Source organism: Bombus huntii, unplaced genomic scaffold (assembly GCF_024542735.1).
Source record: "Bombus huntii isolate Logan2020A unplaced genomic scaffold, iyBomHunt1.1 ctg00000125.1, whole genome shotgun sequence".
NCBI lineage: Eukaryota > Metazoa > Arthropoda > Insecta > Hymenoptera > Apidae > Bombus > Bombus huntii.
Window position 1 is genome coordinate 127501 of NW_026099374.1, and position 12500 is coordinate 140000.

At 45.7% G+C, this 12500-nt stretch overlaps 3 non-coding genes across 3 annotated transcripts in view; all 3 read right to left on the reverse strand.

The window, feature by feature from the left end:
* Nucleotides 1-412, reverse strand: part of LOC126877143 (large subunit ribosomal RNA) — a 4083-nt gene extending 3671 nt beyond the window's left edge. Inside the window, exon 1 of the ribosomal RNA XR_007694787.1 lies at nt 1-412. This exon is cut by the window's left edge and continues 3671 nt beyond it. This is a non-coding gene — a ribosomal RNA (large subunit ribosomal RNA).
* A 1937-nt stretch (nt 413-2349) lies between these two features.
* LOC126877149 (5.8S ribosomal RNA) lies at nt 2350-2504 on the reverse strand. The gene has a single exon (XR_007694792.1). It is a non-coding gene; the product is annotated as a 5.8S ribosomal RNA (ribosomal RNA).
* A 3386-nt stretch (nt 2505-5890) lies between these two features.
* On the reverse strand, nt 5891-7811 carry LOC126877140 (small subunit ribosomal RNA). The gene has a single exon (XR_007694784.1). It is a non-coding gene; the product is annotated as a small subunit ribosomal RNA (ribosomal RNA).
* Nucleotides 7812-12500: the final 4689 nt, after the last annotated feature.

A 12500-nucleotide genomic window follows, 5' to 3' on the forward strand; every position in this document is an offset into this window, starting at 1 on the left:
TACTCTTGAACTCTCTCTTCAAAGTTCTTTTCAACTTTCCCTCACGGTACTTGTTCGCTATCGGTCTCGTGGTTGTATTTAGCCTTAGATGGAGTTTACCACCAACTTAGGGCTGCACTCTCAAGCAACCCGACTCTAAGGAGAGATCCTCCCGGGACGCGTTCCGGTCGCTACGGGCCTGGCACCCTCTGTGGGTACATGGCCCCATTCAAGATGGACTTGGACGCGGTTCGACGTCTCGGGTCAATCGGATCCTCCCGAACACTACATTTCCCAACGGCGGAACCGCGGGATTCAGTGCTGGGCTAATTCCTGTTCGCTCGCCGCTACTAAGGAAATCCTTGTTAGTTTCTTTTCCTCCGCTTAGTAATATGCTTAAATTCAGCGGGTGATCTCGCCTACTCTGAGGTCGCTTCAACGTCACGACGCGAAACGAAAATTCGTTCGTGTCGTGTTTTGCGTAGACTCGTAGAAAACGAAAGCTCGGAAAGATTCGGTGCGAGAGAAGGTGGTGTGTGTGTGTGTATTTCTCTGTGCGAAAATCGCCTCAAAGAGAAAAAAAATTCGAATAGAAGGAGAACACTCTCTATTCGATATACAATATATATGTATGTATGTATGTACGAGCGTTTTATGCATCTCGCCAAAGTGCCAAACTTCGTTCGTCGTATCATGTTCGAGCTAAGACTCACGCAAGACATCCGTGTAACGATCGTCCGGTTTTTAACGTCCGTCCTCTTTTTCTCCTACAGCCGTTTCTCTTCTCTCGACGATTCCAGCGGTTCCCGGTACGGGAACTCACGCAAGTGAAAAAGCGAGCGAGACGTACCGTCGGGTGGGTGTGTGTGTTCGGGGACTGGACGACCGGCGCGACGTTAGGATGCGCGGTCCAGCGATAGACGACGAAGAGGCATGGGATGACCAACACTCTCTTTTCTCTATTCTCGAAGCGTCGAATTGCCATAAAAAAAAAATCACACGCGCGCACGACATAGTCGTACGCGCGTGTATACCTCGTCTCTCTCAAAGTTTTTTTCTCGAGCCTCGCCAAAGGGGATCGTCTTCTTCCTCGTCTACGATCTCTCCGACGACGACGACCGTACGAACAACTTCGTAACGGACTCACATGCGCATCTTCCTCGGGTACAGAAACGCTGCGGAAAACACCTCGAGCTTGTAGTTACAGCAGCACCCGTGTATAGCCGATCTTAGACACACGCTAGTTCGCACACGCGTTACATATATAATATGTAAGATTTCCGACGAACGTGGCTTTTCGGGAGCCAGGCGCGCGGGCAGAGAGATACACGACGACGGGGAAAATTCGTCCCGATACGAGTACGTGTACTCTCCGATCTCCGCGCGACGCTGGGGATCATACCTCCCTAAGTCGTCAGAGCGCTCGAAGAAATCTCGCGTGTGCGTTCCCGGATCTACGGCTGATACTTTCGGGGCTTGTAAAAAAGCACAGAGCGTGTAAAACGCAACGACGACCCATCGATGCGACGGTCCTCGTTGTTGTCAGTCGCTTTCGCGAAGAGACGGAGTGGGCATTCGATCCCTGGGGCTGTACGAGAGTCTTAAGAAAAGACGGTAGATTATGGCAAAGTTTCGCACGCCATCGAGTTTAGGTTTTTTTTTTGGTTCTCTCTTCTCTCCTCTCTCGACCGAGTTCCCATATTTGCTTTCTCTCTCAGTCTCGCCAAATATAATATTCTTTTAAGACGACGTCGGGGGCGCGGACCTTCGTGCGTCGAACACCGGCAAACGTAGCATATATCGCCTGATATGAAAAAAAAATCGGTCACGAGGAGAACACTACGAGTATATACGTTCGATAACCGATACACGAAGCGGTGCATAAGCGGGCGGTCGCCCTCGTAAGGACGACTCACGACGCCGCGAGCACTCACGCAGGTCCGTGACCGGTTCTCTCCGCTCTTATTCGTATCCCTTCGTATACCTTCGTCCGACTCTGAAACGTTCTCTTATAATTTTTAAGAAGAACGACGGCGGGTTGTCAAGGCAAGAAGGGACAGAGAGAGACAGAGGTAGAGTTTCGTAGTCTCCCGTGAACACGATAGATTATATATCGAGCATGCGTACGACTTGCACGGTCTCTGCACGACCGCGACGAACGCCGACGAGCGTCCAACAATCGCTCGTACGTCGCGTATGTTCTCTCCGTCCGCTCTTATTCGTATCCTCGTTCTTGTACCTTCGTCCGACTCTGAAACGTTCTCTTATATAAAGAAGAACGACGGCGGGTTGTTAAGGCAAGAAGGGACAGAGAGAGACAGATACGGAGAGTAACGATACGCAACGCAAGCAGTCTTAGGTTTACGTGAGCAACCCTCAGCCAGGCGTGGTCCAGGAATTGTATCCGTGGACCGCAATGTGCGTTCGAAATGTCGATGTTCATGTGTCCTGCAGTTCACACGTTGACGCGCAATTAGCTGCGTTCTTCATCGACCCACGAGCCAAGTGATCCACCGTTCAGGGTAATCTTTTATAAATTTACAACAGTTCAATACTCAAATGTACTCTTCTCGGTTCTAGCGAAGCCGAGTTCCGTCACGTTCGACCAACGGGAATCGAACGCGCAGAAGTCGCCATAGGATTGACGACACAAAAACGTTCGAAAAAAAAAAGAAAACGACGAACGCGCGAAGATACGCGCGTTCGCCGGCCGGGCGTAAAGTACATTATGATATATAACAACCATCGAGATCGAAGCTCCGTTCGTCAGGAAACGACGGGGATATATACACCCGATTCTGAATCCTCTGTACAGCACACGATCTCGCGAACGAGTAAGCACGGTGGCTAGCCCATGTTATATATGTGTTTGATTCTACTCTCTCGTCCAATTATTCAAGAAACAGCGCGCGTGCATCTCTCCATCGTTCGGGTGATAGTAAAGATTCGATGGGATTCGCGCGGCCGTCCGCCTCGAGCGGTCTTTCGTCCCAATATCCAGAAGCAGAGTTTGAAAAACTCTAGCGACGGCACGGGTGTCCGACTCACGACATCGAGGTTTCGAAGCCGGCGATCCCCTCCGAACGGATGGCGACCACGCGACCGACTGAAAGCATGAAAAATCGACGAAAGATAGAACACATCTCCGTTCGGGTGGTGTTTTTTCTTTAAAAAAAAAAAAAAAAACAAAAATTCGATGGGACTCGCAGCCATCGTCCTCGCGCGGTCTTTCGTCCCGATATCCAGAAGCAGAGTTTGAAAAACTCTAGCGACGGCACGGGTGTCCGACTCACGACAACGAGGATAGACAGCCGGTCCCCTCCGAACGGGTTATGCGATGATAAACTCGATGAAACTTTAGTCTCGTTCAGGTAGTGTGTGTCTTGTAAATCAAAAATTCGATGGGACACGCATCCATCGTCCTCGCGCGGTCTTTCGTCCCAACATCCAGAAGCAGAGTTTGAAAAACTCTAGCGACGGCACGGGTGTCCGACTCACGACAACGAGGATAGACAGCCGGTCCCCTCTGAACGGTATATTATATATGAGATGATAGACGACAAACTGGATGAAACTTTAAGTCTCGTTCAGGTAGTGTGTAAATCAAAAATTCGATGGGACTCGCATCCGTCGTCCTCGCGCGGTCTTTCGTCCCGATATCCAGAAGCAGAGTTTGAAAAACTCTAGCGACGGCACGGGTGTCCGACTCACGACAACGAGGAAAGACAGCCGGTCCCCTCTGAACGGTATATTATATGAAACTTTAAGTCTCGTTCAGGTAGTGTGTAAGTCAAAAATTCGATGGGACTCGCATCCGTCGTCCTCGCGCGGTCTTTCGTCCCGATATCCAGAAGCAGAGTTTGAAAAACTCTAGCGACGGCACGGGTGTCCGACTCACGACAACGAGGATAGACAGCCGGTCCCCTCTGAACGGTATATTATATATGCGATGATAGACGACAAACTGGATGAAACTTTAAGTCTCGTTCAGGTAGTGTGTAAATAAAAAATTCGATGGGACTCGCATCCGTCGTCCTCGCGCGGTCTTTCGTCCCGATATCCAGAAGCAGAGTTTGAAAAACTCTAGCGACGGCACGGGTGTCCGACTCACGACAACGAGGAAAGACAGCCGGTCCCCTCTGAACGGTATATTATATGAAACTTTAAGTCTCGTTCAGGTAGTGTGTAAGTCAAAAATTCGATGGGACTCGCATCCGTCGTCCTCGCGCGGTCTTTCGTCCCGATATCCAGAAGCAGAGTTTGAAAAACTCTAGCGACGGCACGGGTGTCCGACTCACGACAACGAGGATAGACAGCCGGTCCCCTCTGAACGGTATATAATATGAAACTTTAAGTCTCGTTCAGGTAGTGTGTAAGTCAAAAATTCGATGGGACTCGCATCCGTCGTCCTCGCGCGGTCTTTCGTCCCGATATCCAGAAGCAGAGTTTGAAAAACTCTAGCGACGGCACGGGTGTCCGACTCACGACAACGAGGATAGACAGCCGGTCCCCTCTGAACGGTATATAATATACATTATGCGACGGTAGACGATCAACTAGACGAAACTTTAGTCTCGTTCAGGTGGTGTAAAAAAAATTCGATGGGATACGCACGCACGGCTGTCGTCGTCCTCGAGCGGTCTTTCGTCCCAATATCCAGAAGCAGAGTTTGAAAAACTCTAGCGACGGCACGGGTGTCCGACTCACGACATCGAGGCTTCGAAGCCGGCGGCGTTCCCCTCTGAACGAACTTCGGCTAGACTAGTTACGAATCGTTGCTACACATCGTCTTCATCGTCGTCGTCGTCGACATCGACATCATCATCATATCATCATCATCATCATCATCATCATCATCGGTCATCGTCGCATAGCGGGCCAACATCCACGCGATGCGTCTTCGTTCTAGGTTACCCGATCCACGAGTATGTTACACGTGGTTTCGTTATTTCGAACGAAACGACATACGAAGAGCACACGCCCTTTGGGTAGGAAGCACGTTTCGAGAACGACGAGAGTTTCGATGAAAGAGACGAGAGAAGTCGACGCAGAAGGTATCCATGGATCTTCGAAGAGAACCTTCGAAGATGTATATCGGTATCCTTTCGCTCTGCGCGACTCGCTACAAGTTCTTTCGCTCTCGTCGACTCGTTCTAGACGCTTCGTTCGATCCCAAAGAGGAGTCTTCGATATGTCCCGTTGCTAGGAGGAGAACAAACGCAACACAGACCACGAAACATAGAAGAGAATAGGCGAGCATGATCACTCCGACACGAGGCACTTTAGAGATTTTCTTATTAGTTTGCATGGACTTTTATATTTCGTTTGTACGGTTTCCACGATGCAAATACGAAATACGAGATCGTGACGGCGGGTCTTTCTGTGTACGGCCTCTCGCAGGCGCCACGACTGCATTTCTCTTTACACCTGGTTTCCATCGTAATTTTTTCGTTTGATATCGAGCCTTAACTTTTGTTGGCTCTTTCGAAGCTAGAGTTCCCTTTTATTAGAATTTCATATATATATATATTATATGTTATATGTTTTATTCGGAGACGGCGGGTCTTTCTGTTTACGACTCACGCAGGCGCCTCGAATAAGTTTCATTCGCATTTCGTTTTTATACTTGTATATATATATCTCTTCATCCCGATGATCGAGAGAGAGTGCCACCTTCTCTTCGTATAATTCCGTAGCTGGAGGGTCGTCTCCTCCTTAAGAATATTTCTATTCGTGCCAACGGAGGTTGCCAAGCTCCCTGGCGTTTTCGTTTGTTAAAGTATATAGCTTGTTAATACGTCGTATATACTTTCGTCGATACAGGAGGAGTACGGCTCCTTACCGACCATTGTGATATATATTTCATAGTTTTTATATGTGTTCAAGTCAAATTCTTTTGGTATCGTATCGTTAATGATCCTTCCGCAGGTTCACCTACGGAAACCTTGTTACGACTTTTACTTCCTCTAAATGATCAAGTTTGGTCATCTTCCCGGTAACATCGGCAATGCTTATCACATTGGCCGCGCACCAGTCCGAAGACCTCACTAAATCATTCAATCGGTAGTAGCGACGGGCGGTGTGTACAAAGGGCAGGGACGTAATCAACGCGAGCTTATGACTCGCGCTTACTGGGAATTCCTCGTTCATGGGGAATAATTGCAAGCCCCAATCCCTAGCACGAAGAGGTTCAGCGGGTTACCCGGGCCTTTCGGCCAGGGAAAACACGCTGATTCCTTCAGTGTAGCGCGCGTGCGGCCCAGAACATCTAAGGGCATCACAGACCTGTTATTGCTCAATCTCGTGCGGCTAGAAGCCGCCTGTTCCTCTAAGAAGATTTGTTTGTACGTTGGTAGTAAAAACCCACCGACCGAAGCCGGGGGCCTTCGAGATACCATAAGTTACGTCTATTTAGCAGGCTAGAGTCTCGTTCGTTATCGGAATTAACCAGACAAATCGCTCACCAACTAAGAACGGCCATGCACCACCACCCACCGAATCAAGAAAGAGCTATCAATCTGTCAATCCTTCCGGTGTCCGGGCCTGGTGAGGTTTCCCGTGTTGAGTCAAATTAAGCCGCAGGCTCCACTCCTGGTGGTGCCCTTCCGTCAATTCCTTTAAGTTTCAGCTTTGCAACCATACTTCCCCCGGAACCCAAAAGCTTTGGTTTCCCGGAAGCTGCCCGCCGAGTCATCGGAGGAACTTCGGCGGATCGCTGGCTGGCATCGTTTATGGTTAGAACTAGGGCGGTATCTGATCGCCTTCGAACCTCTAACTTTCGTTCTTGATTAATGAAAACATTTTTGGCAAATGCTTTCGCTTCTGTCCGTCTTGCGACGATCCAAGAATTTCACCTCTAACGTCGCAATACGAATGCCCCCATCTGTCCCTATTAATCATTACCTCGGGGCTCCGAAAACCAACAAAATAGAACCGAGGTCCTATTCCATTATTCCATGCACACAGTATTCAGGCGAAGGTAGCCTGCTTTAAGCACTCTAATTTGTTCAAAGTAAACGTATCGGCCCACCTCGACACTCAGTGAAGAGCACCGCGATGGGATATTAGTTGGACCGCCCGCGAGGAGCTAAGCCCACCGATAGGACGTACCACATAATGCCAGTTAAACACCGCGAGCGGTGAACCGACACTGTGACACACAGATTCAACTACGAGCTTTTTAACCGCAACAACTTTAATATACGCTATTGGAGCTGGAATTACCGCGGCTGCTGGCACCAGACTTGCCCTCCAATTGGTCCTCGTTAAAGGATTTAAAGTGTACTCATTCCGATTACGGGGCCTCGGATGAGTCCCGTATCGTTATTTTTCGTCACTACCTCCCGTGCCGGGAGGTGGGTAATTTGCGCGCCTGCTGCCTTCCTTGGATGTGGTAGCTGTTTCTCAGGCTCCCTCTCCGGAATCGAACCCTGATTCCCCGTTACCCGTTACAACCATGGTAGGCGCAGAACCTACCATCGACAGTTGATAAGGCAGACATTTGAAAGATGCGTCGCCGGTGCTAGATGACCATGCGATCAGCACAAAGTTATTCAGAGTCACCAAAACAAACGATGGACGGACAGACGAGCCATCCGCCACCGATTGGTTTTGATCTAATAAAAGCATTCCTACCATCTCTGGTCGGAATCTGTTTGCATGTATTAGCTCTAGAATTACCACAGTTATCCAAGTAAATGTAGGTATGATCTAAGAAACCATAACTGATTTAATGAGCCATTCGCGGTTTCACCTTAATGCGGCATGTACTGAGACATGCATGGCTTAATCTTTGAGACAAGCATATGACTACTGGCAGGATCAACCAGGGATCTTATTCGTATAACAATTCTTATAAATTTCGTTTAAGTTCTCTTCGTGTCGTAGGTGGGACGTAAGCACCGTACGACGAGACTTTTCGTTCTTAAGATAGATATATCTATAAAATATATCTCCTAGCGACGTTCGAGATACACCCATAGTTCAGTAATAATCTTCGAACGCCGCTCGCAGCCACTTTGTAATTCTCAACTCCACCTCCTCTCTTCTCTCTCTCTCTTTCTCATAGTCTTATATAAATGTTTAGAATCGTACTTCTAAAGGAACATTTCCATAATGCTGTCTTCGTGTAAAAAGACTTATTAGAATATCTTAGCGGTAAAGCACGTATACGCACCTCACGCTGAACGAACAAGCGCGTATCCCAGTGCGTCGCGCTGGACATACCGTAAGAATATTCTTTCAATCGGTAGAACATTTTCGGCAGAAGACATACTACGCAAAGATAGTACGCTCCTACCGCCTCATCGGATACTTCTGCGAAAGCAGAAGTTTTTATAGAAAGCAGACGGTTATACTCTTTTGAATTGAATCGATGCTCAGTTAGTACAAGCACACACGCATCTAACAATTTTTGTTAGAATACGTACACACAGGTCACCAGCTTCCCGACTCAGGGGAACCTTGCCACGATATTTGGTCATTACGTCCAGGACAGCGACCCGCGGCGCAGCAGTGTAGAGAAAAAACCAGAACGAGAACGGAGGAACAGTCGAGAAATAGCGTAAAATACACTAAGACTCGAGGAGCGGTGACTGAATTCTCAACCGAGGCCGTAGAATAGCCACGCGCTCAACGCTGTTCCGACCGAACCGTCCGGCTCGACGTCTCTCTTATAGATACGAAAGCGCCAGCCGGAAGGCCGGCGCCGGCCGGGCTAGCGGCCGCGCGCTTACGGTGCAAAACCTCCGTAGCAACGTACCGTTCGGAAGGGACGCTGGAACTTAGTCTCGCGAACGCTCGATCACTACTATACAAAGCCAATATCCAACCATCGAAATACATTACCAGACGTTTTATTAACATAATAGAAATGCATTTTTACCAAAAAATTAATTTTTTTTTTCACCGAAAAATTGCATCAGTAAACATACTCTTTTATCGAATACGGACAAAAAATAAGTTTATAATCAATTACAATACGTTAAAATAAGTAGAAATATGCAAAAAAATATATACCTTGTAACGTTAAGTAACGAAAAAATTAGAAAAATATCCCAGTCGTGTCAGTTCGACGAACGCTAATTTTTTGAAAAAATCGATAAAAAATGTTTAATCCCGACGTATTTAATAGAGATAGAACGATTCCGTAAAAAAATTTATACCTTGTAACGCTTTTTAACGAATAAACTCGAAAAAACTTTTTCGCCCTCGGAATTTTTCTAAGTCCCAACGTACCGGCTCGGAATTTTTCTATGTTCCAACGACCGGTCGTGTCGGTCCAAACGTTTTTATATCCGTCTGCCGACGATATAAACGCTTAATCCCGACGTATTTTATCGAGTTATAAACGATTTCTTGAAAAATATTCGTACGTTATAACGCTTTTTAACGAATTAATCGAAAAAGAGTGTTCGGTCCGAAAATTTTCTAAGTACGAACGACCGGCCGCATAGGTCCGTTTTTAAAAATCGTTCTCGGACGGAAATAAAACCATTAATCCCGACGTATTTCGTCGAGTTACGTCGATTTATGCAAAAAAATTCATACCTTGTAACGCTTTTTAACGAATAAACTCGAAAAAACTTTTCGCCCTCGGAATTTTTCTAAGTCCCAACGTACCGGCTCGGAATTTTTCTATGTTCCAACGACCGGTCGTGTCGGTCCAAACGTTTTTATATCCGTCTGCCGACGATATAAACGCTTAATCCCGACGTATTTTATCGAGTTATAACGATTTCTTGAAAAATATTCGTACGTTATAACGCTTTTTAACGAATTAATCGAAAAAGAGTGTTCGGTCCGAAAATTTTCCAAGTACGAACGACCGGCCGCATAGGTCCGTTTTTAAAAATCGTTCTCGGACGGAAATAAACCATTAATCCCGACGTATTTCGTCGAGTTACGTCGATTTATGCAAAAAAATTCATACCTTGTAACGCTTTTTAACGAATAAACTCGAAAAAAAAAAACTTTTTCGCCCTCGGAATTTTTCTAAGTCCCAACGTACCGGCTCGGAATTTTTCTATGTTCCAACGACCGGTCGTGTCGGTCCAAACGTTTTTATATCCGTCTGCCGACGATATAAACGCTTAATCCCGACGTATTTTATCGAGTTAAACGATTTCTTGAAAATATTCGTACGTTATAACGCTTTTTAACGAATTAATCGAAAAAGAGTGTTCGGTCCGAAAATTTTCTAAGTACGAACGACGCGGCCGCATAGGTCCGTTTTTAAAAATCGTTCTCGGACGGAAATAAACCATTAATCCCGACGTATTTCGTCCGAGTTACGTCGATTTATGCAAAAAAATTCATACCTTGTAACGCTTTTAACGAATAAACTCGAAAAAAACTTTTTCGCCCTCGGAATTTTTCTAAGTCCAACGTACCGGCTCGGAATTTTTTCTATGTTCCAACGACCGGTCGTGTCGGTCCAAACGTTTTTATATCCGTCTGCCGACGATATAAACGCTTAATCCCGACGTATTTTATCGAGTTATAACGATTTCTTGAAAAATATTCGTACGTTATAACGCTTTTTAACGAATTAATCGAAAAAGAGTGTTCGGTCCGAAAATTTTCCAAGTACGAACGACCGGCCGCATAGGTCGCGGTTTTAAAATCGTTCTCGGACGGAAATAAACCATTAATCCCGACGTATTTCGTCGAGTTACGTCGATTTATGCAAAAAAATTCATACCTTGTACGCTTTTTAACGAATAAACTCGAAAAACTTTTTCGCCCTCGGAATTTTTCTAAGTCCCAACGTACCGGCTCGGAATTTTTCTATGTTCCAACGACCGGTCGTGTCGGTCCAAACGTTTTTATATCCGTCTGCCGACGATATAAACGCTTAATCCCGACGTATTTTATCGAGTTATAACGATTTCTTGAAAAATCTCGTACGTTATAACGCTTTTTAACGAATTAATCGAAAAAGAGTGTTCGGTCCGAAAATTTTCTAAGTACGAACGACCGGCCGCATAGGTCCGTTTTAAAAATCGTTCTCGGACGGAAATAACCATTAATCCCGACGTATTTCGTCGAGTTACGTCGATTTATGCAAAAAAATTCATACCTTGTAACGCTTTTAACGAATAAACTCGAAAAAACTTTTTCGCCCTCGGAATTTTTCTAAGTCCCAACGTACCGGCTCGGAATTTTTCTATGTTCCAACGACCGGTCGTGTCGGTCCAACGTTTTTATATCCGTCTGCCGACGATATAAACGCTTAATCCCGACGTATTTTATCGAGTTATAACGATTTCTTGAAAAATATTCGTACGTTATAACGCTTTTTAACGAATTAATCGAAAAAGAGTGTTCGGTCCGAAATTTTCTAAGTACGAACGACCGGCCGCATAGGTCCGTTTTTAAAAATCGTTCTCGGACGGAAATAAACCATTAATCCCGACGTATTTCGTCGAGTTACGTCGATTTATGCAAAAAAATTCATACCTTGTAACGCTTTTTAACGAATAAACTCGAAAAAACTTTTTCGCCCTCGGAATTTTTCTAAGTCCCAACGTACCGGCTCGGAATTTTTCTATGTTCCAACGACCGGGTCGTGTCGGTCCAAACGTTTTATATCCGTCTGCCGACGATATAAACGCTTAATCCCGACGTATTTTATCGAGTTATAACGATTTCTTGAAAAATATTCGTACGTTATAACGCTTTTTAACGAATTAATCGAAAAAGAGTGTTCGGTCCGAAAAATTTTCCAAGTACGAACGACCGGCCGCATAGGTCCGTTTTTAAAATCGTTCTCGGACGGAAATAAACCATTAATCCCGACGTATTTCGTCGAGTTACGTCGATTTATGCAAAAAAAATTCATACCTTGTAACGCTTTTTAACGAATAAACTCGAAAAAACTTTTCGCCCTCGGAATTTTTCTAAGTCCCAACGTACCGGCTCGGAATTTTTCTATGTTCCAACGACCGGTCGTGTCGGTCCAAACGTTTTTATATCCGTCTGCCGACGATATAAACGCTTAATCCCGACGTATTTTATCGAGTTATAACGATTTCTTGAAAAATATTCGTACGTTTATAACGCTTTTTAACGAATTAATCGAAAAAGAGTGTTCGGTCCGAAAATTTTCCAAGTACGAACGACCGGCCGCATAGGTCCGTTTTTAAAAATCGTTCTCGGACGGAAATAAACCATTAATCCCGACGTATTTCGTCGAGTTACGTCGATTTATGCAAAAAAATTCATACCTTGTAACGCTTTTTAACGAATAAACTCGAAAAAACTTTTTCGCCCTCGGAATTTTTCTAAGTCCCAACGTACCGGCTCGGAATTTTTCTATGTTCCAACGACCGGTCGTGTCGGTCCAAACGTTTTTATATCCGTCTGCCGACGATATAAACGCTTAATCCCGACGTATTTTATCGAGTTATAACGATTTCTTGAAAAATATTCGTACGTTATAACACTTTTTAACGAGTTATTTGGAGGGGATCTTTCGGCCTTTTCGTAGCGGTGCGAAAAAATTCTAAGTTCCAACGTCC